This window comes from Diuraphis noxia, unplaced genomic scaffold (assembly GCF_037042655.1).
Source record: "Diuraphis noxia isolate RWA-SAM2 unplaced genomic scaffold, SU_Dnox_SAM2 contig0003, whole genome shotgun sequence".
NCBI classification, from domain to species: Eukaryota; Metazoa; Arthropoda; class Insecta; order Hemiptera; family Aphididae; genus Diuraphis; species Diuraphis noxia.
This window is the reverse complement of record NW_028301713.1, coordinates 67,450,520-67,468,208: the sequence shown is the minus strand read 5'-3', so window position 1 is coordinate 67,468,208 and position 17,689 is coordinate 67,450,520. Positions and strand designations below refer to the sequence as shown.

The following is a 17,689-nucleotide window of genomic DNA, read 5'->3' as shown; positions in this document are numbered from 1 at the left end:
TACGAAACTACGGCCCGAACGCCACTAGGGGAATCGTCGAATTTACTAATTGCCTGATTCGGCTGAAATCGTCAGTTGATTTCTTTTCCAAACTGATCGTGTTCGCGGACATATCGAAATACAAATACGCTCAGTCAAACAATTAATAAAATTGTAGAGCATAAATAAACGCGATGACCGCAATAACTCAAGACTTGTGCAGTGATTATGATATTATCATTAACATTGGGGAAAACGTCGTTGTAGTTTATTATTTTTTACGTTAGGAAGGTCAGGCATCGGAGAATAAAATATGTATACAGATTTGTTGAAAATGAATCATCCAATGCTTTTCACATGCAGGCTTCCTAGGTTTTGTGATCTCACACCAGCCATGTGAAGATGAACTACCTACTGTGAGACTATCACCATTATCATAAACCACAGAGGAACTATAAATAGTTAGCAATTAAAACGGATACTCATGGGAAGAATTTGAGTTCAACGACTAGACGTTTGTGTGAACAATATAGGGATGGAATATGTCATTTATTTTATAAAGATGAAAGATCATTACATTTATTTGAAATATTATTATTTTATTTAATATATTATAATATATAATATAATTATATATATAATACTCAATAAACATGAAAACTAAAAATATATATAAGAATCTGAAATCGAATGGTTTTTTTTGAATAACCCTAAACATTATAATTATGGCTGATTATGATATTTTATTGTTTATGATTAAATTCGATATCAGTAATTAATAATGTAAATATGAATAATAATAAATTAAATACTCAAACAGGTAGATAATCTAAAATTTAAAAATTTCTCTGTCTTTGGGTCAAATCAATTCCAACCACGGGCCACTATTTAGTAGCTCTTCCTGATAACTTAACCTACGCGTCTCATTATTGATCTTTTAATTTTAATTTGCTATTTACCATATTAAAAGATCGATTTCTCTGCAGCCATAATTTATAAATACTACCGCAACGTGACAAATAAAATATAATATTTAATAAGTGTTTATTGTTATACTATTAAGTTTGACGCCTGAGTGAATAGCGGTCATGTTACGAACATAAATTCATCAACCAGAAAAATAAATAATAATAAAAAAAATGTATGACATTTTCGCCAACAGTGTCCTGTAACGGAAAAACTTTTTAAGCCATATATTTTATTATATTATAAAAGTCACGAATCACGTGCAACGCACTATCGTATATAGTGGAGTTGGTTCCGAGGGCAAATATCATGTACAGAGTGATACACAAAGAATGCTCACTCTAAATTTTAAATTGTATGATGCATTTATTCAAACACTAGTTTTTGGAATTTTTGAAACAACTTGCAGAAGATCGGATTCTCAAATTTTTGAAATTTTTATATTACTTTAAATTGTATATTATTAGTTCTTTATTCATTTAGTGGATAATTATTTTGAAAACTTTTATTTAAAACTTAAATGAGTAGTTTCTCATTTATTAAAATGAACTAATACTATACTAAGATGATAATAGTCTAAAAAAATTTTTTTTAAATATAAAATGAATGCAATATCGGATTTAGTATTTATTTCACTTAGACCATTTTCATAAATTATAAAATATAGACGAGGAATATTATAAATTACTAAAATAAACACACGACAGTTCCAATATTTTCAAAACCTATCATCATGGATATATTATCATTAGTAAACAATGTTAAATATTTAAAAAACTAATATTTCAATTTTTTACTCTGATTATAATATTCAGTAAAAATTGGTGGGGGGTAGGGTTTGAAATTTGTAAAACAGAAGCTTCTATCTTCACAAGAAATACAAAAAAAAAAATGTCATGGTTTAAAAAATGATGATACATAAGTATTAATAGTATATTTAAAAATTCCAAATTTAGGTTCTGAATAACAGCTGTATTTTTGAAGAATATAAAGGGAGTGGAGCACAGTTGATGAATTTCCCTGTACACATGCATACGAAATCCATATGTGCAAATTATATATATAGCAGTACAATTTGAAATACCACCCCACTAAAATAGTTTAACGATTTTGAAATGTTTTGTTTTTATTTTCATTACACTATGATACTTTATTCAAAATATCATTAATAATGTGCACCTATATATGTATATAACACGAAACTTGCGCATCTAACATGTTAGTTGACATCTGAAAAGCTTTTACATGATTTGTATTGTACCCAAGAGCAGCTATCGTATGGAACTGATGCAAAAAATAAGAGGCGTGTTGCGGTATCTGTAAGAGTTGATATGGCAGAAGGCAAGCTGAACGCGTGGCGTATAACTGCATGTACGGGTCAGTAAATAAAAAAAAAACACGATAGGCTTCACCTAACCCCTCCCCACAACTTACTAACCACTCATCTTGAACATTTATCCCTAAAAAAAATTACCCAACCCACCTCAACCCGGGTTGAAATCGCACATCACCACTCACCGGGACATAATAACGTATTACTATCGCGACGTTTGTTTTTCCCTCATGCAATATATTATATTATTATTATTATTGTTATTATGACAAACGGTCTTGAACAGGTGAGAGAAGAGGGTGAGCATGAAAAATATTATGATGCTATATCGTACGATGAAACGCGATCGCTTTTTGTTTATTTATGACACTTTAGACCAATTTCCGAACGATTTACTTTTACGCGTCTTTCGAGCACATGAATATTAATTTTTCCAGAATGCGAATATCACGCATTCTCACACGTGAAACAAAACGCGAGAAATTTCGGTCAGATTAAATGTTGATTTTCTGTTTTTTTTTTCTCAACAACTGATTTTTTTTTCAAACCCAATCACGATAGTGTTTCGTTTTCCAAATAGATTTCGACGAAAACGTAGAAAATAATACATATAGGTACATTTGTTAAATGCATTTAATAAATAATTATATAAAATATAAACACCTGTATTAAATGACTCTAATGTAAACTGCGTTAAATATTACGGTGTCAGCAGAGTAGTACGTAATTACTAATTACTATTATTTTATCAGTTAGCGTTTAATTAGTTTCAAATTTACAACACAACAATAATTAGATATATGCACGCCACTTACCCTGTTCCGAGATGGCCAGATCAAGACGAGTTCTAGAACCTGGAATAATAAAAGTATAACAATACAATAATGTTCAATAATATACAATACAATAATATACTAAATTATTTTATAAACCTAATAATATATTACTTTAATAATTGCAAACTCCTCTATATTGGTGACAAATTTGTTACACGGCGTAATGTATAGGCAATATAGGTACATTAGTGCATTGAAGATCATTAATTCTATACAACATTCAATGTTATTAATGTATTCATCACTCTTCGTCATAATATATTGTGCCCTGCCTAGCTAAATGGTGACTCTCGTGCGTATATTTATTTTCAGCTGACAAAAAATAATATTACGTATTAAAACGAAATAACTTCTTGAAACAAAAATAAGAATAAATTTTCAGTATTTAACAGAAAAAACAATAGATGATAAGTACGCGATCTCATAAACACATATTGAATATTATGATACTTGTTTGCATGTATAATTTCACTTACTTGCAACAAAAACAAAATAAAATTATAAAAAATAAACGAGAAACAAGAGTTAAATTTTCAACGATGAAATCATCGTATTTTATTATGGTAACATTATCAATAACTATGCTACATACATGCTTATAAATATTATATTTGACATAAATAAACGATACGCAAACGTTGAGCTTAAAAAAATGCTAGTACCAAGTTATTGTGTACCTAACTCGCCGCTTCCCCATTATTCGCAAGAGCTCCCCTATATTATCTTGTAAAAGTAGCATATTATAATGAATAATTTCTATACCATTATATGAACTTTAAACTTATTTCGTTAAATATTCTTTATACCTCACGATCAGTTTATAACTACGAAAAGTTTTACAACGAAATTTGACTTATAACAGTATGATATATAAATATACTAACACGATTTCCCCAGTATATTCTAAATCAAAATGTTCATTCTAATTTCCGTTAATTATTATTGAGTATAATATTGTATAGCAGCTAATAGATTTATATAAAGTTAACGCTTTTCAGGATGAGTGTGTATTTTAAATTAATAATATTCACTATATACGGTTAGGTTAGCTCTATACGACCGTACACGATCAGTGGTGGCTATTACACAGCCCATGTATGCCTACAAAATTTGGTGATTGGGTGAGTAGCTGGGCGGCTAGTTGGATGTTAAGTGATTATTTATTATACTACGACTTATTAACGTAAAATAATTGAAAAACAAAATACTGCCAAGTACAAGTTTTGAAATAAATTATTTTTTAAAGAAACGTTGCACTTATAGTGTTATCTCGTATATTTGTTCCACAAGTAATTTTATTATTTATCCTATAGCATACAAAACTTCGATTCTAGATATTTGAAAATTTATATTTACTTGGTTTGTCTGTGAATAAAAAAGTGGGTAAATAGGTACCGATCTGCTGTACATTAGGTGAGGTTAGAGCGAAATCTAACAGTCTATAATACTAAATTATGAAGGATATTTTATGACATAATTGTTATAAAAGTAATTTATTTAATTTATTTTTAAAATGCCATTGTTATATAAATTATAATAATATAGGTAGCGCAAAAACCTCATGTACCTATGAATAATATTTTTAAATTACAACAAAATAACTAAAATTGTTATCCTTCGTTTCATCTAAAACAGAATTTAAAATATTTACAAAAAAAACTGTGTTTATATATTTAGAAATTTTTTTGTCATACTATCAACTATTATAAGAAATCTTTCGGTAAGTGTGTATGAATAAAAATTATTATTTATAAAAATCGAACATATTATACATTTTTACTGAGATACAAAATAATTTGCAAAATTTTTTTATGCATTTTGTTTAAATTTTAACTTATCGAAAAACACATCGCGCCTTCGCAACTTTTCTTTATTTAAATTAAGATAGACTTTTTATTAAATTTTCAAGCTTTTGGTTCAATCAAAATAACTAAAGGTAAATAATTGAAATGTTAAAATATCAAAAATCGTTTGAGGAGAAATAGTTTGGTGAATCTCAATTATGTTTTTTTAATTATTAGACAAATTATACTTTGATAACATTTTAAAATTAACGAAAATATGTGAACCAATGATTGGATATTGGTAATTTGGATTTACAAATAAATGTTTGTAAGTGAGTGAATTCTCAGCAACATTCAGTGTTATAGTATTCGAACAATCATTGATGTGAGTATAATACATATTAATATTAATTATTATTGATAATATGTTGTTGCATGATTTAAATATTTCAATCTAACTGTAATTGATTTTCAAATTAATTTCTGCATGCTTATTGAAATTTTAAATTACAACTTAAACTATTATAATGTATTATTAATATGTGATAATTTTTATCATAATAATATTAATTTTGCATAACGCTGCTTAGTTTTTATTAGATTTAATATTAATTTAATAACTATTATGATTAAACAGCATCATATATTAATTTATATTGCATATTGTATAATGTTGTATTAAATCACCATACTAAACATTAAATACATGCAATATGCAATATGCAGTTTAAAAGGTTATAGTCTATTATGCCATTGGTGATATTGTTATACATATTATGTTAAATTTTTAAAATACACAACCAAGAATGGTTAGAGATTCACAACGCCAAGTTATCAGAATAGTTTTACTTATATTCATTCAATGGAATTTTATTATTGTTTGTTTTGACATTGCATTTCATAGGTTGCCTGACAGTCTGAACGCGTGTACATCGGGTATTTACAACTACTCGTAAAATAATAATATTTTATGTAGAATGCTTGCTTGTAACACTATCATAAATCTATTAATGTATATCATTTTAGATTCTGAACGAAGTGGTGAATGTATTGATTTTACAATGATGTGTGTTTTTTTTTTTGTGTGTCTGTGTACAGCATAACTAGTCGAAATAATGCTTCGATTTCAAACTTTGGGGGTGGTTTCCGATGTAAAAGTGAATATCGTTGGTGCATTATAGAGATCAAAAGTAAAAATTTTCCAACAGTTTTCAAAAAAATCGAGAAAAACAAAAAAAAAGTTCAAATTTTTACGAAATATGTCGAAAACGCGAAAATTTGCAAGTAATTTTGAAGTTGAAAAATCATAAAAATTTTTGTGTTTATAACTAAGGATTAAAAATACAACACTAAGTTTTCCTTCAAGTAGCTATAGAGAAAATACGAAGCATCATTATAGGAAAAATTTTAAGTGCGTTTGAATTTTAAATTTTTACGAAATAGCGTAACGATAACGATTCATCCTCAAACGATTTTAAATATTTGTTATTATTCAAAAAGTATATGTAGTAGATACTTGAAAATTTTACCAGTTTTTAAGATTGGCATTTTCTTTACATGATTTAATTTTCAAAATATTTTGCGTTTTTTTTGAGATATTTATAGACAACTAATATTTTCAATTTTACTAAAAAATTTTTTTGAAGTGTCGATAAATTTTTTTTGGCAATATAAAAATATTTGAAATTTTAATACAAAGTTTCTCATAAGTTATTCTTATAGTGATTAAAAAATTATAAGAATACATAGGCACAATTTTCTTTTATTAGCATTTGAAGTTCAAATATTGACAAAAATTCGTCAAAACCTTGAATATATTTTTTTTTGTGTCTGTCATCTCGTTTTGACCTTATTCGATCAGAAAGTGAATCTAGTTTGTACTTTGGTGGTCAAAAGTATATTTTTCTAAATAATCGGGATAAACAAACTAAAAATTAAGGGAAAAACGGGAAATTTTACGCACAATAAGTTTTTGACAAAATCGATTTTGATTATTGATGTAACTTTAAAACAAATGACCATTTATTCATGAAATTTTCACCGAATGTTTTTATAAGTGTATTCTATCCGCCATGAAATTTTCAAAAATTTTTGACTTATGTTGTACTATTCATAGGTATATGCAATTTTCGATCATTATTAGTTTTTTTCAAAATTAATATTGATAAAAATTTATTTTTTGGGTAGAAAATATTGAAAATTTAATACAAGGCTCTTAATATATTGTTACAATAGCAGTTGAAAAATAAAATAAATTCATAGTCACAATTTTTTTTTATAAGCATTCAAATTTTGAATTTTGACATAATACGTAATAATCACAAAAATTCACAAATTGTTTTAAGCTAGAAAATCATAAAAATTTTTTTTTTAAATCTAAGATTTATCAACTTAGATTCTGAACTATGATAGCTATAATAATGACATTTTAACAATACCGCCATACCACCGCGAATTAGTGTGCTCTAAGAAATGATTTTACATAATCCACATTTTCTTGAGATCATATAAGGGCTTTGAGATTCACAACTAAAATAAAAATTGTTTTTGTTTATAAATGGTTAAAGCATTGTAGAAGTAATAAGTTTTTCTTTATATAAATGTTTGCCACTGGTGACATAAAATAAAATGTTATTATGAATGGGAATAATTTTAACCTGTATTTGATATTTAGTCACGATATTTTTTAATCACAGGATTAAAATTAAAACCACGTCATGTCATATTTGTTTATTTCCGCAAATAATTGATCACCCATGAGAAAAACAAATTAATTATTAATAAAAACTACTTATAAGTTATTAGTATATCTATGGATTTAAAGTTAAATTGTTCATATTTTTTTAAGACTTTCAACAAGATTACGCTGAATATCAAATTACGAATTTAACAAAGTTTAAGTCGTATAAAATTAGACATTTTTTACGAGACGCACGGGATCAGCTTATGTATTTTCATATGATTTTACTATTCATAAATATCATAGTTAATTGTAGAATTCAAGCGCATGCGCATAGATTACAATATACGTTTTTAGACTGAAAAATCGAGATAATATTAATACCAGCGGAATATAACACGTATGGTGTGTGTCTAGGTTTTGATAATATCGTCAACGACAACTACAAGCTAAGCTCCATTCAGAAGTCACCCGAAATCGATACGGGACATATCGATATGAATATACTTTTGCAAATCGATTGATATTGTAGTATGATCGAATCGTACGAGTGAATCATTATAATAATTAATTTTAATCACTCATCATATTATTTTATTTTAACGGTGCCGAGCGACGGTCGAAAGGCCTTACACAAGATTATTATTAGCGTCTTTCAGAGTTCGACCTCTGCCCGTTACCGCCATTACAGTTGTAGTTGTACCTACACACACTTCTCAATCATTGTCGGAGTTACAAGCGAGTACACATTTTGCACTTAACGATTGCTACCACCGTGCAAAACGCCTTGTTCGGAATAAAAATAAATAAATAAATAGAAACACCACCCACGCGGTCTCCTGTCAAATTCGCATAAAAAAGAAAAAAAGGTTTACAACAGTTTCGGTGGCCAAGCTAGCTGAAACGGACGACACGTTAAATCGTTGAATGTACGACGATTGCATAGTGTGAGTATACACAAAATAAAATTATAGCCACACCGTGTATATATATATATAAACGATATACAATATCACCATGCGAGATGGTGTGTTCGTGACGCACGTGTGTCTGAAGAGCTTTTTTAAAAAAAACAGCTCATACCTTAAATATATTTGCTTGACAGGAAGAAATTGACTTGAGAAATAAATAAATTTCTTAGAAACACTCCCGCTTACATTTAATTTTTAATTTCTATACATATTTTTTGTTATTTGTGGTGGGTTGGACCATGACACCATATCATTTTTAAACGCGTTGAAAAGGATTTCAGAGGAGTGTGAAAAAAATCCTTAGTTTTTATATATCATGAATATGAATATGGTACTACATAGGTACTCGTACAAAATCAATTTGTATAATATTATATCTTGCCCTTTTCACTTAAACAGGAAATAAATCATAGATAGCCTTATAATACATAAGTCCACGAGTAGCACAGGAGTTCAAACATATTTTGACAAAAATTGATCGAGAGAGTACTGAATTTTTTTCGAGTGATCAACTTCAACGTTGACACCACTATCTACATATTGTTCCCGTAAAAATTATCAGCAGGTGTTAATATTTAAGTATACATGCATTTGTTCAGTAAATTTATGACTCAATCAGACAGCTTTTAAGCTACGATCGATCGTTTGCCAATCTCTTTTGCTAATCTTCCATCGGCGTATATAATTTTAGTGCGATCTGTGAATATAATATTCTATTTATTTGCTTGATACAGTAATGTTATGCTTAAAATTTAAATAGCAATCATATACTTCATCGTATTAATTTCAAATGTTTCAATACATAATGATATAATAATATTATCTAATACAAAAACGTATATTATACTGCACTACAGTTGTTTAAAATACTGCTCATCAGATTCCATATCAACTGTGAATTCATTTACTATTAAACTTTTCGACGGTAATTTAAAAAGAGATAAAGTTTTTTATGCATGTTGTATATTTTTTAAACGTATATATTATACACGTGTATCTACGCGTCGACGTCGTTTGAATTGAATAACGAGTTGGCATAATTGCCACTTCGACGCCATATGCTTATATAAAGATTAAATACAGATTAAAGTAAAAAGTGTAGCAATATAGCAAAAGAAAGTTTTGACGCTTTTGACGGTTTTTTTAGAAGAATAAAGGAAAAAAAAGTACAAAGTTAATTTAGAAAATAAAACGCACAGTTCAAATGCATATTGCCCAAAACGAATTTAAATCTAACTAAAAGGTAGAAACTTCACTGTTAATTGTATACACAGTAAAGTGTTTTAAACTTTTTTCGTTGAAGTGCGTTTATTTATTCTTAAAAAGCAACAATGTATATTAAAAGGAAATACGTGTTGAAATTTTTATAATTCGTTTTGTTTCGTTTTAAACCAGATGTATTGTAATGAAAATATCTCTAATTTTCCACCAACAATACAATTGTATTTTTAATTAATATTATTATATAAATAACAAAGACAGAAAAAAAGTTATTTTGTTCAATAAATTAATGAAATATATTTTGTACTCTGTTTGATTTTTTTTGATTTTTTTTGAAGTTGGTCGAATGATGTATAAGTATACCCAACTAATAACAAGGCGTGTCATGAAATGACAATGAAATTATCAAAACATCGGTAGGGTTTTAATGATATTATTTTTAAATTATTTTGATCCCATTTTAAATTTAACATCATAGTATATCTTGGAACCAAATATTATGCAATTGGTAATGAAAAGCATTTAGAAACCAAAATAAGAATTAGTTTAAGTATTAGATTATGTAATATTATATTGAAATATATTTGCACGTTGAATACCTACAATCGTCATTTTGAAATTCAAAACGTGCACTCATTTCTTGCACTAAATTTACCCTATATAAGTAAACTAATAAATCTCGTATCTCACCTGAAATTTGATATAATGACATACTCAAAAAATAAACAAATAAAATAAAATAAATATATGTATTTAACTGTAGAAAACCGAAAACAACAAATTTAACTTTTCCGAAAATTTAGGACATCCGATGATTAATAGCTTAGACATAAAAATAACATATTTAAATGAGCAACGCTAATTTTAAAGGTTAAGTACAAGTTTCCCAGAAGCAGACCGCAACTGATGCATTTTTGTTTGGTGCATTTATTTTATGAATTTGTTGAAAAATAAAAATAAAATCCTTTATACTATTTATTCTTTATCAAATCACAACCTTCAATAGCACTCAATAATTAAATTTCCTTCTTATAAGTTTCGAAAACACTATTACTTCCAATAATACTAATATTGGATCAGAGTGATCAGACTAATATGGTATAGACACAAGACAATATAAAGATAATTTGAACACTGAACAAGTGTAATTATTATGAATTTAGTTATATATACTATATTGAATTATATTCTTTTAATTTAAATCTGAATAATGATCGCACTCAAATATTTACACTTCTATAACGAGTAGTGACAATATGTAATAATTGACAAATGATAATATCATCTACATTTATTTTAATTTAATTCTATAAGAACTTGGTAAACAAATACCACAAGTGCGATTGCTATTGATAAAAAATATCTAGTGATTAATTTTTGTGTTTACGAAGAACCACGATTTAAAATAGTATCTTAAATCGTGCAGAGAACCAAAAACAGAATAAATAATAAAAATAACTCGTATAGCGTATATTATATTTGTTAATCAATTATTAAAACATCCGATTTCCATGGAGGTGCATAAAAATGATAGGTAAGATGATAATTTTCTCAAAAAATAAAATATGGTATATAAAACTTATAAACATTTTAGTATGGTTTTATATACTCTCAAACATTCTCTGAAGTGTATTGAATATTCTTTAACCCCTAAAAATATGATTTATTATGTAAAATATATTTTTCCATAGAATTCGTTTTATAAATCGTAAGATCTTACTACCGCTTAACTTTGTAGACTTTGGAATCAAATAATATTGAAATCATAGAAATCTTATCTCTGATAATTATGAAGTACTACAAAATTATTTTAGATGTGTATTCCAATAACGTCGTCGTTTCGTAGTGTCTATGGAGGGCCTCATAAATAAGTATATTTCTTTATCAAAAATTTACACGTTGGTAATTATAACGTTTCCATTCTGAAAAATTATTTGGATTCTTCATAACATGTACCCTCGAATTGAACTCGAATTAACACACAATTTTAATTTTTGTAATTTAGATTGTAATAAATGTTGTTAAAATGTTATAAAAACTACAAAATTTCAAACTTAAATATTTTATCTTCTAAATATGACTATAAAAACGTGCCTCGAGAGATCTCTCGTACAAATTGTGAAAAATTAGAATATGCTGTATGAATGCAAATCAAGGTAATCATTGCCACGTATTGTTGGGATTGGAATTGTTTGTGTAAGTGAAAAATAAATATCTAAAACGCCATCACAAAATTGTTTTCTGATATACGTATGCGTGCGAGATCCCTTCATGGTTATACCACACAGGTTACTCTACTAAAGATAATTTACTAATAATACAACAAAGCTGTTGGCCGAGTATGTAAGAAGTTCCTCAGAATTTATTAGTATGCAAGCCCTTGCAGTTCATACATTTTTAAAAAAACGACAAGAATCGTGAGAACCCTGTAAGACAATAAATATTGATGCTATAAAATCATATGAATTTCAGAGGTAAATGGAAAATTAATCCCCAGAAAGTCATTATGTAACAATATGTGGTAAAAAATTGAAATGAAAAATAGTTATCTATTTGATAAAAAAATTCAAATATTTATGCATAAACGTATTATATCACGAAATTATATATTGATTCGAAAATCCCATGATTAAATAAAATATATTCTCTTGGCGTTTCTGATTTTATAATTAAGTTTTCACGAATATGTGCAGTGAAAATCAACTATTAGGTATCTGAAGTGTAGAGGTAATATTATAGTATTATATTAATTAGTAAGGTTTATAACAACTTATTAGTTATTACCTGCAAAATATAATGTGAGTCAATTCAAATCTATTGAGCTATATTATATGACATATTACGATGAATAGTTAATTTATGGTTAATTATTTATTTATAATTAATAATAATTAAGGAAATTAAATAATTTTAAATTTCATGTAAGCAGAGATAATTGAAAATTTATCAAACTTTGAAACGTTAATTTTATAACTTAACAATATTACAGTAGTTTATATAATACATATGTATATAAAATACACTTTACTGGTAATATAATAATGAAGGTTTGAAAGTTCATACATTTGCATATTTTTACTGATACCATCAAAAAGTTTCTAGATTAGCTAAAAATTTTAATCAAAACCTAACGAGTTAAAAATAAAATTTTAGTTTTCATATTTTGAAGTAGGCATTTTACTTAAATATGCATATTTTAACATACAATTGCATTTTACTGCATAATTATGTTTTTTTTATATTTAATAATACCTTTTTTATGGAAAATTTTGGAATTTGAGTATATTTCAAATTATATTTGTTGAAAATTATGTCTATATGAAAACTTAATAATAAAAGCATTGCCAATATAATATAAAAAGTTATTTAAAATTAGGACGTACTTACTTTAATATTGTGTAATTTATATCCCGATAGTACTTGGGGTTAAATTTAATTAAGGCCTGAATCGTTAAATATTCTCGAATGCACCATCAGATCCGTAGAACTATTATGTTTACTTATGGAAGCAATCAATAATTCCAACTTCCAAGTATTGATGATATGATTTTGAAAGAAATTATTTTATTTTTCCCACTTCAAACATTTTATAGTGTTGCCTAGTCGGATTGCCATGATTCCGCGTTATAAGAACATTGTAAGAACTATTCTGAGAGTATTAAGCTTATTCTTTTAAATAGTTTTAATTATTATTTCTATCAAAAACGTAATAAACCTGACTTAAATTAAATTCATGTTTATCGCATTTAAGTGATTTTTAGATCATGTTTACATGCATATTTTGATAGTTTTTAATGCATGTATAGTTACGGCCCATTTTAATAATATTACAAACATTTTTCATATCATCGAACAATAATATCGTACAATCGAGTTGATAAGTCGACGTAAAACATAGTTTCAATAATAACATTGGAAAATCTTATTACTATATTTATTATATGAATTTCCGAACAAAGTCTAACAAGAAACGTTAATATTGTATTTTATTGGAAAAATATATAATATATTGATTTAAAAAAAATATTTGTGTAATTTGATACATTATATAGATGAATTAATAATAATATGTTGTATGATAAATATTAGGTACAACACTGCTCCTCGGTAGATGTAAATAATAATGTGTTTACATTCTGTCAATCACATTAACGTAATGCGACAACCCGAACACGATTTCAAATCGAACTTGAGTTTATCTAATATTTAAAATCTAAATGATCGACGCGAAATCGTTGCGAGGTATATTTCTGCTATCCAAAAATCAGAAAATAATAATAATTTTTTATCGTCAAAAGACTTTTACTGTGAAAAACAATATTTTTGCACGAATTCAAAAACACCTATCAGCTATTGCGTATCATTTAAATATAAGTTAATGTGAAGAGAAAAAAAAGAACTCGAACATCGATATGACGTAAAACCTTAAGACTCGAAAAGGTCCCATCACATCCTACACGTTTCATAGTTTTTGGTAAAAATACAATAACTATTGTAGCCTGTAGGTACTAATAAATAGTTTATTTGCGCATGATAAACGATTGTTTTTTGGATTTTCATTTGGTAATAATAAGTAACCCAAACCTCTAACACTTCAACGCTATTAATGATAATATTAGAAAATATATAGATAGTAGAATATAACGATTTTATTTTTTATTTTTTTTGAAGATGATAAATTCAAGCGTTTTCCTTTGGACCACGCAAATATGGAAATCGATAATTTAATGTATTTTTGTAATTTTTAATTGAAAATAAATATTATAAGTTTACAATACAAGCCATAGTATAATAACTCGGCTTATGAAAACAAATATAATATTTTAACATTATTTACATAAATTATCTAACGATACACACGCAACAAAACCACTCGTGGATCGTTCATTAAGTAAAAATAGTACTTTACATTAAGCAAATGTCAAAATAATATTATGGTTGGAGACAATGGCGGCGTCAGGCAATTACCTCACGACCGATTAGGCGGTGGTACCTCATGGAATGGATATTAAAATACACATATAGTAAAGTGGTCAACTGATACTATTTATATAATAATTAAGATAATTTGTACCTCACGGTTACTGGAAATATGTACAGTGTAGTGTGTACAATAACGTGGTATCGTGGTAACACGAAACCGGAAACACTACCATAGTTATTAGTATCATAGATACTTATATCATTATTTTGTTTATCTATTAATTTATCAGATTTATTGAGGGACAATTTATTGTTCAAATAAAGTTGTATTGTTGTTATTTATAAATATATATTATAAAACATAAGTTATGAAGCACAAACATCAGTAATTTTATTATATTTCTGATACTAACATGATCAAGTATATCATTATTGTAGAATTGTGAATTGGGGGTGTGGAGGCAAAGCCCTCGCAGGTCTGTGTGATAATAATTAGGTTGTGGTGGTCGACTGGTCGAGCATCTTTATTCGCTTCATGAAATAAAATAGTTCACACTGCCACTGGTTGGTGATCAGTTTTGGTTGTGTTCATGATTGAACCCTTACACAATAATTTTTAACAGACCCCAATGCCCCTACCAACTTAAAAAAAAATGAACTGCAATTTATAACGTTGCAATAAAATATAATTTATTACTTCAAAATTATTTTTTATGATAATTATTAAGAATAAATTAAAAACAACATTGTTATCTACACTTTTTATATATAAAAATACATATTTTTAAATACCTATTACACAAAATGTATAAATTATATGTTTATAATAAGACGTAGAATATAAGGAAAATTAGTTTTTTGGCGAAAAAAATAGGCTCTTGACAACGGGGTAGCCCGTTTTCGAACTAGGTACTTATTATTTTGCCAAATGGCCGGCTGTATTTTAGGCTTATTGCATACAGACTAACAACAGTTAGGCGTTTTCAGAACTACAATTATTATATATTAAATTTTACTTATTTTATTTCAAGGGTAATTTATGATTTGTACAAAAAAATAACAATATAATTATTATAATTATGTTTACCAAATTCGTGCACAATTTGAAATTGTATACTTACACATTTTTAAGCAGAAAATATGTTCCATAAACAACACCTACGTGAAGCTGGCACCACAAAGTTAGCACAATTACCTAAAACCATTCCAACAAACTCTACTCGGACTTGTTGGACGTTGTTGGACAATTAATGGACTTTGTTGGAAACTATAAAAATAGTTATTAGATTTCAAAGTTTGTAGTGCCAATTACATGACCAGCACTACATTTATAAAAAAACACATTAAAACTCTTACAACAATACTCATATAACGTTGTTGGACATTGTTGGACATTTTTTGGAATTTGTTGGAAGCTATATAAAAAGTTATTCACTTTCAAAGTTTGTAGTGCCAACCTCACAACCAGCACTACACATAATTAAAGTAAAACTCTAAAAATAGATTTTAAAAAAAAATTGTGACTATGTATTTCTTTTATTTTTCAACTGCTATTGTAAAAATATGTTAGGAGCCTTGTATTAAATTTTCAAATCTTAGAATTAAAAAGAAAAACTTTTATGAATTTCTATCTAAGATAATTTGAACATTGCCGTAATTTTTACGTATTTAGTCAAAATTTGAACTTTAAAAGCTTATAAAAAAAATCGTGCCTGTATATTTTTAATATTTTTTAACTGCTATTGTTACAATGTGTTAGAAGCCTTATATTAAATTTTCAAGCTTTTCTACCGAACAAATACATTTTTATCGATATTTATAGAAAAAAAAAACAAAAAAAGTTGAAAAATTAAAATGTCAGTCAACAGCTCAAAACAAATCTAAATATTTTGAAAATTTTATCAAAAATAGAAAATGCCTATATAAACATTCAGTCAATATTTCAAGTATCTGCAGTCATTTGTTTTTGAGTTACACCAAAATAAGGAAATCGCTAAAAGTGAAAATCCAATGTTGTAAAAATTTAAATTTCAAATGCTCATAAAAATTTAATTTGAATTTCCGGTGGACGTTTTATTTGTGATAAAGATTGAAAAACTTTTAAGGAATCTTGTATTAAATTTTCAAGTTAGATAGTCCATTATTTTAGATTCTGAACGAAGTGATGAATGTATTGATTTTACAATGATGTGTGTTTTTTTTTTTTTGTGTCTGTGTACAGCATAACTAGTCGAAATAATGCTTCAATTTCAAATTTTGGGGGTAGTTCCCTATGTAAAATTGAAGATCCTTGGTGTATTATAGAGGTCAAAAGTAAACATTTTCCAACAGTTTTAAAAAAAATCAAGAAAAACAAAAAAAAAAATGACAGAAAAACGGAAATTTTTACGCAAAACCAGTTTTCGACCAAATCGATTTTTTTATATGGTTGTAATTCAAAAACTAATCACTGTAAATACTTGAAATTTTAACCAAATGTTTATGTTAGTGTTATCTATATACAGTAGACCACTGAAATTTTCAATTTTTTTAAGAATTTTTTTTTGAAGTGCCGGTAAAATAATTTTAGATGACCAAAAAAAACTTGAAAAATACAAGGTTCCTTATAAGTTGTTCTTATTGTAGCTAAAAACATTAAAAATCGTTATTCACAATTTTTTTTTTTATAAGCGTTTATAGTTCAAATTTTTATGAAATCTGTCGAAAATTTGCAAGCAATTTGAAGTTGAAAAATCATAAAATTTTTGTGTTTATAACTAAGGATTAAAAATACAACACTAAGTTTTCTATTAGTTTTCCTTCAAGTAGCTATAGAGAAAACTCGAATCATCATTATAGGAAAAATTTTAAGTGCGTTTGAATTTTAAATTTTTACGAAATAGCGTAACGATAACGATTTATCCTCAAACGATTTTAAATATTTGTAATTATTCAAAATGTATAAGTCGTAGATGCTTGAAAATTTCACAAGTTATTTAGATTGGCATTTTCTTTAC

At 26.9% G+C, this 17,689-nt stretch overlaps 1 protein-coding gene across 8 annotated transcripts in view; it reads right to left on the bottom strand.

Annotated features, from left to right (window-relative positions):
• The window catches only part of LOC107168177 (uncharacterized), a 213,107-nt gene that overhangs the window by 136,025 nt on the left and 59,393 nt on the right, over nucleotides 1-17,689 (bottom strand). For 7 of the 8 annotated variants that reach the window (XM_089222101.1, XM_089222105.1, XM_089222100.1 and 4 more), the window contains one exon: nucleotides 3,094-3,132. The exons of the other annotated variant lie outside the window; for it this stretch is intronic. The gene's annotated coding sequence lies outside the window, so the exon portion shown is untranslated. The remainder of the gene's footprint in view (nucleotides 1-3,093; nucleotides 3,133-17,689) is intronic. 8 annotated transcript variants of the gene reach the window in all.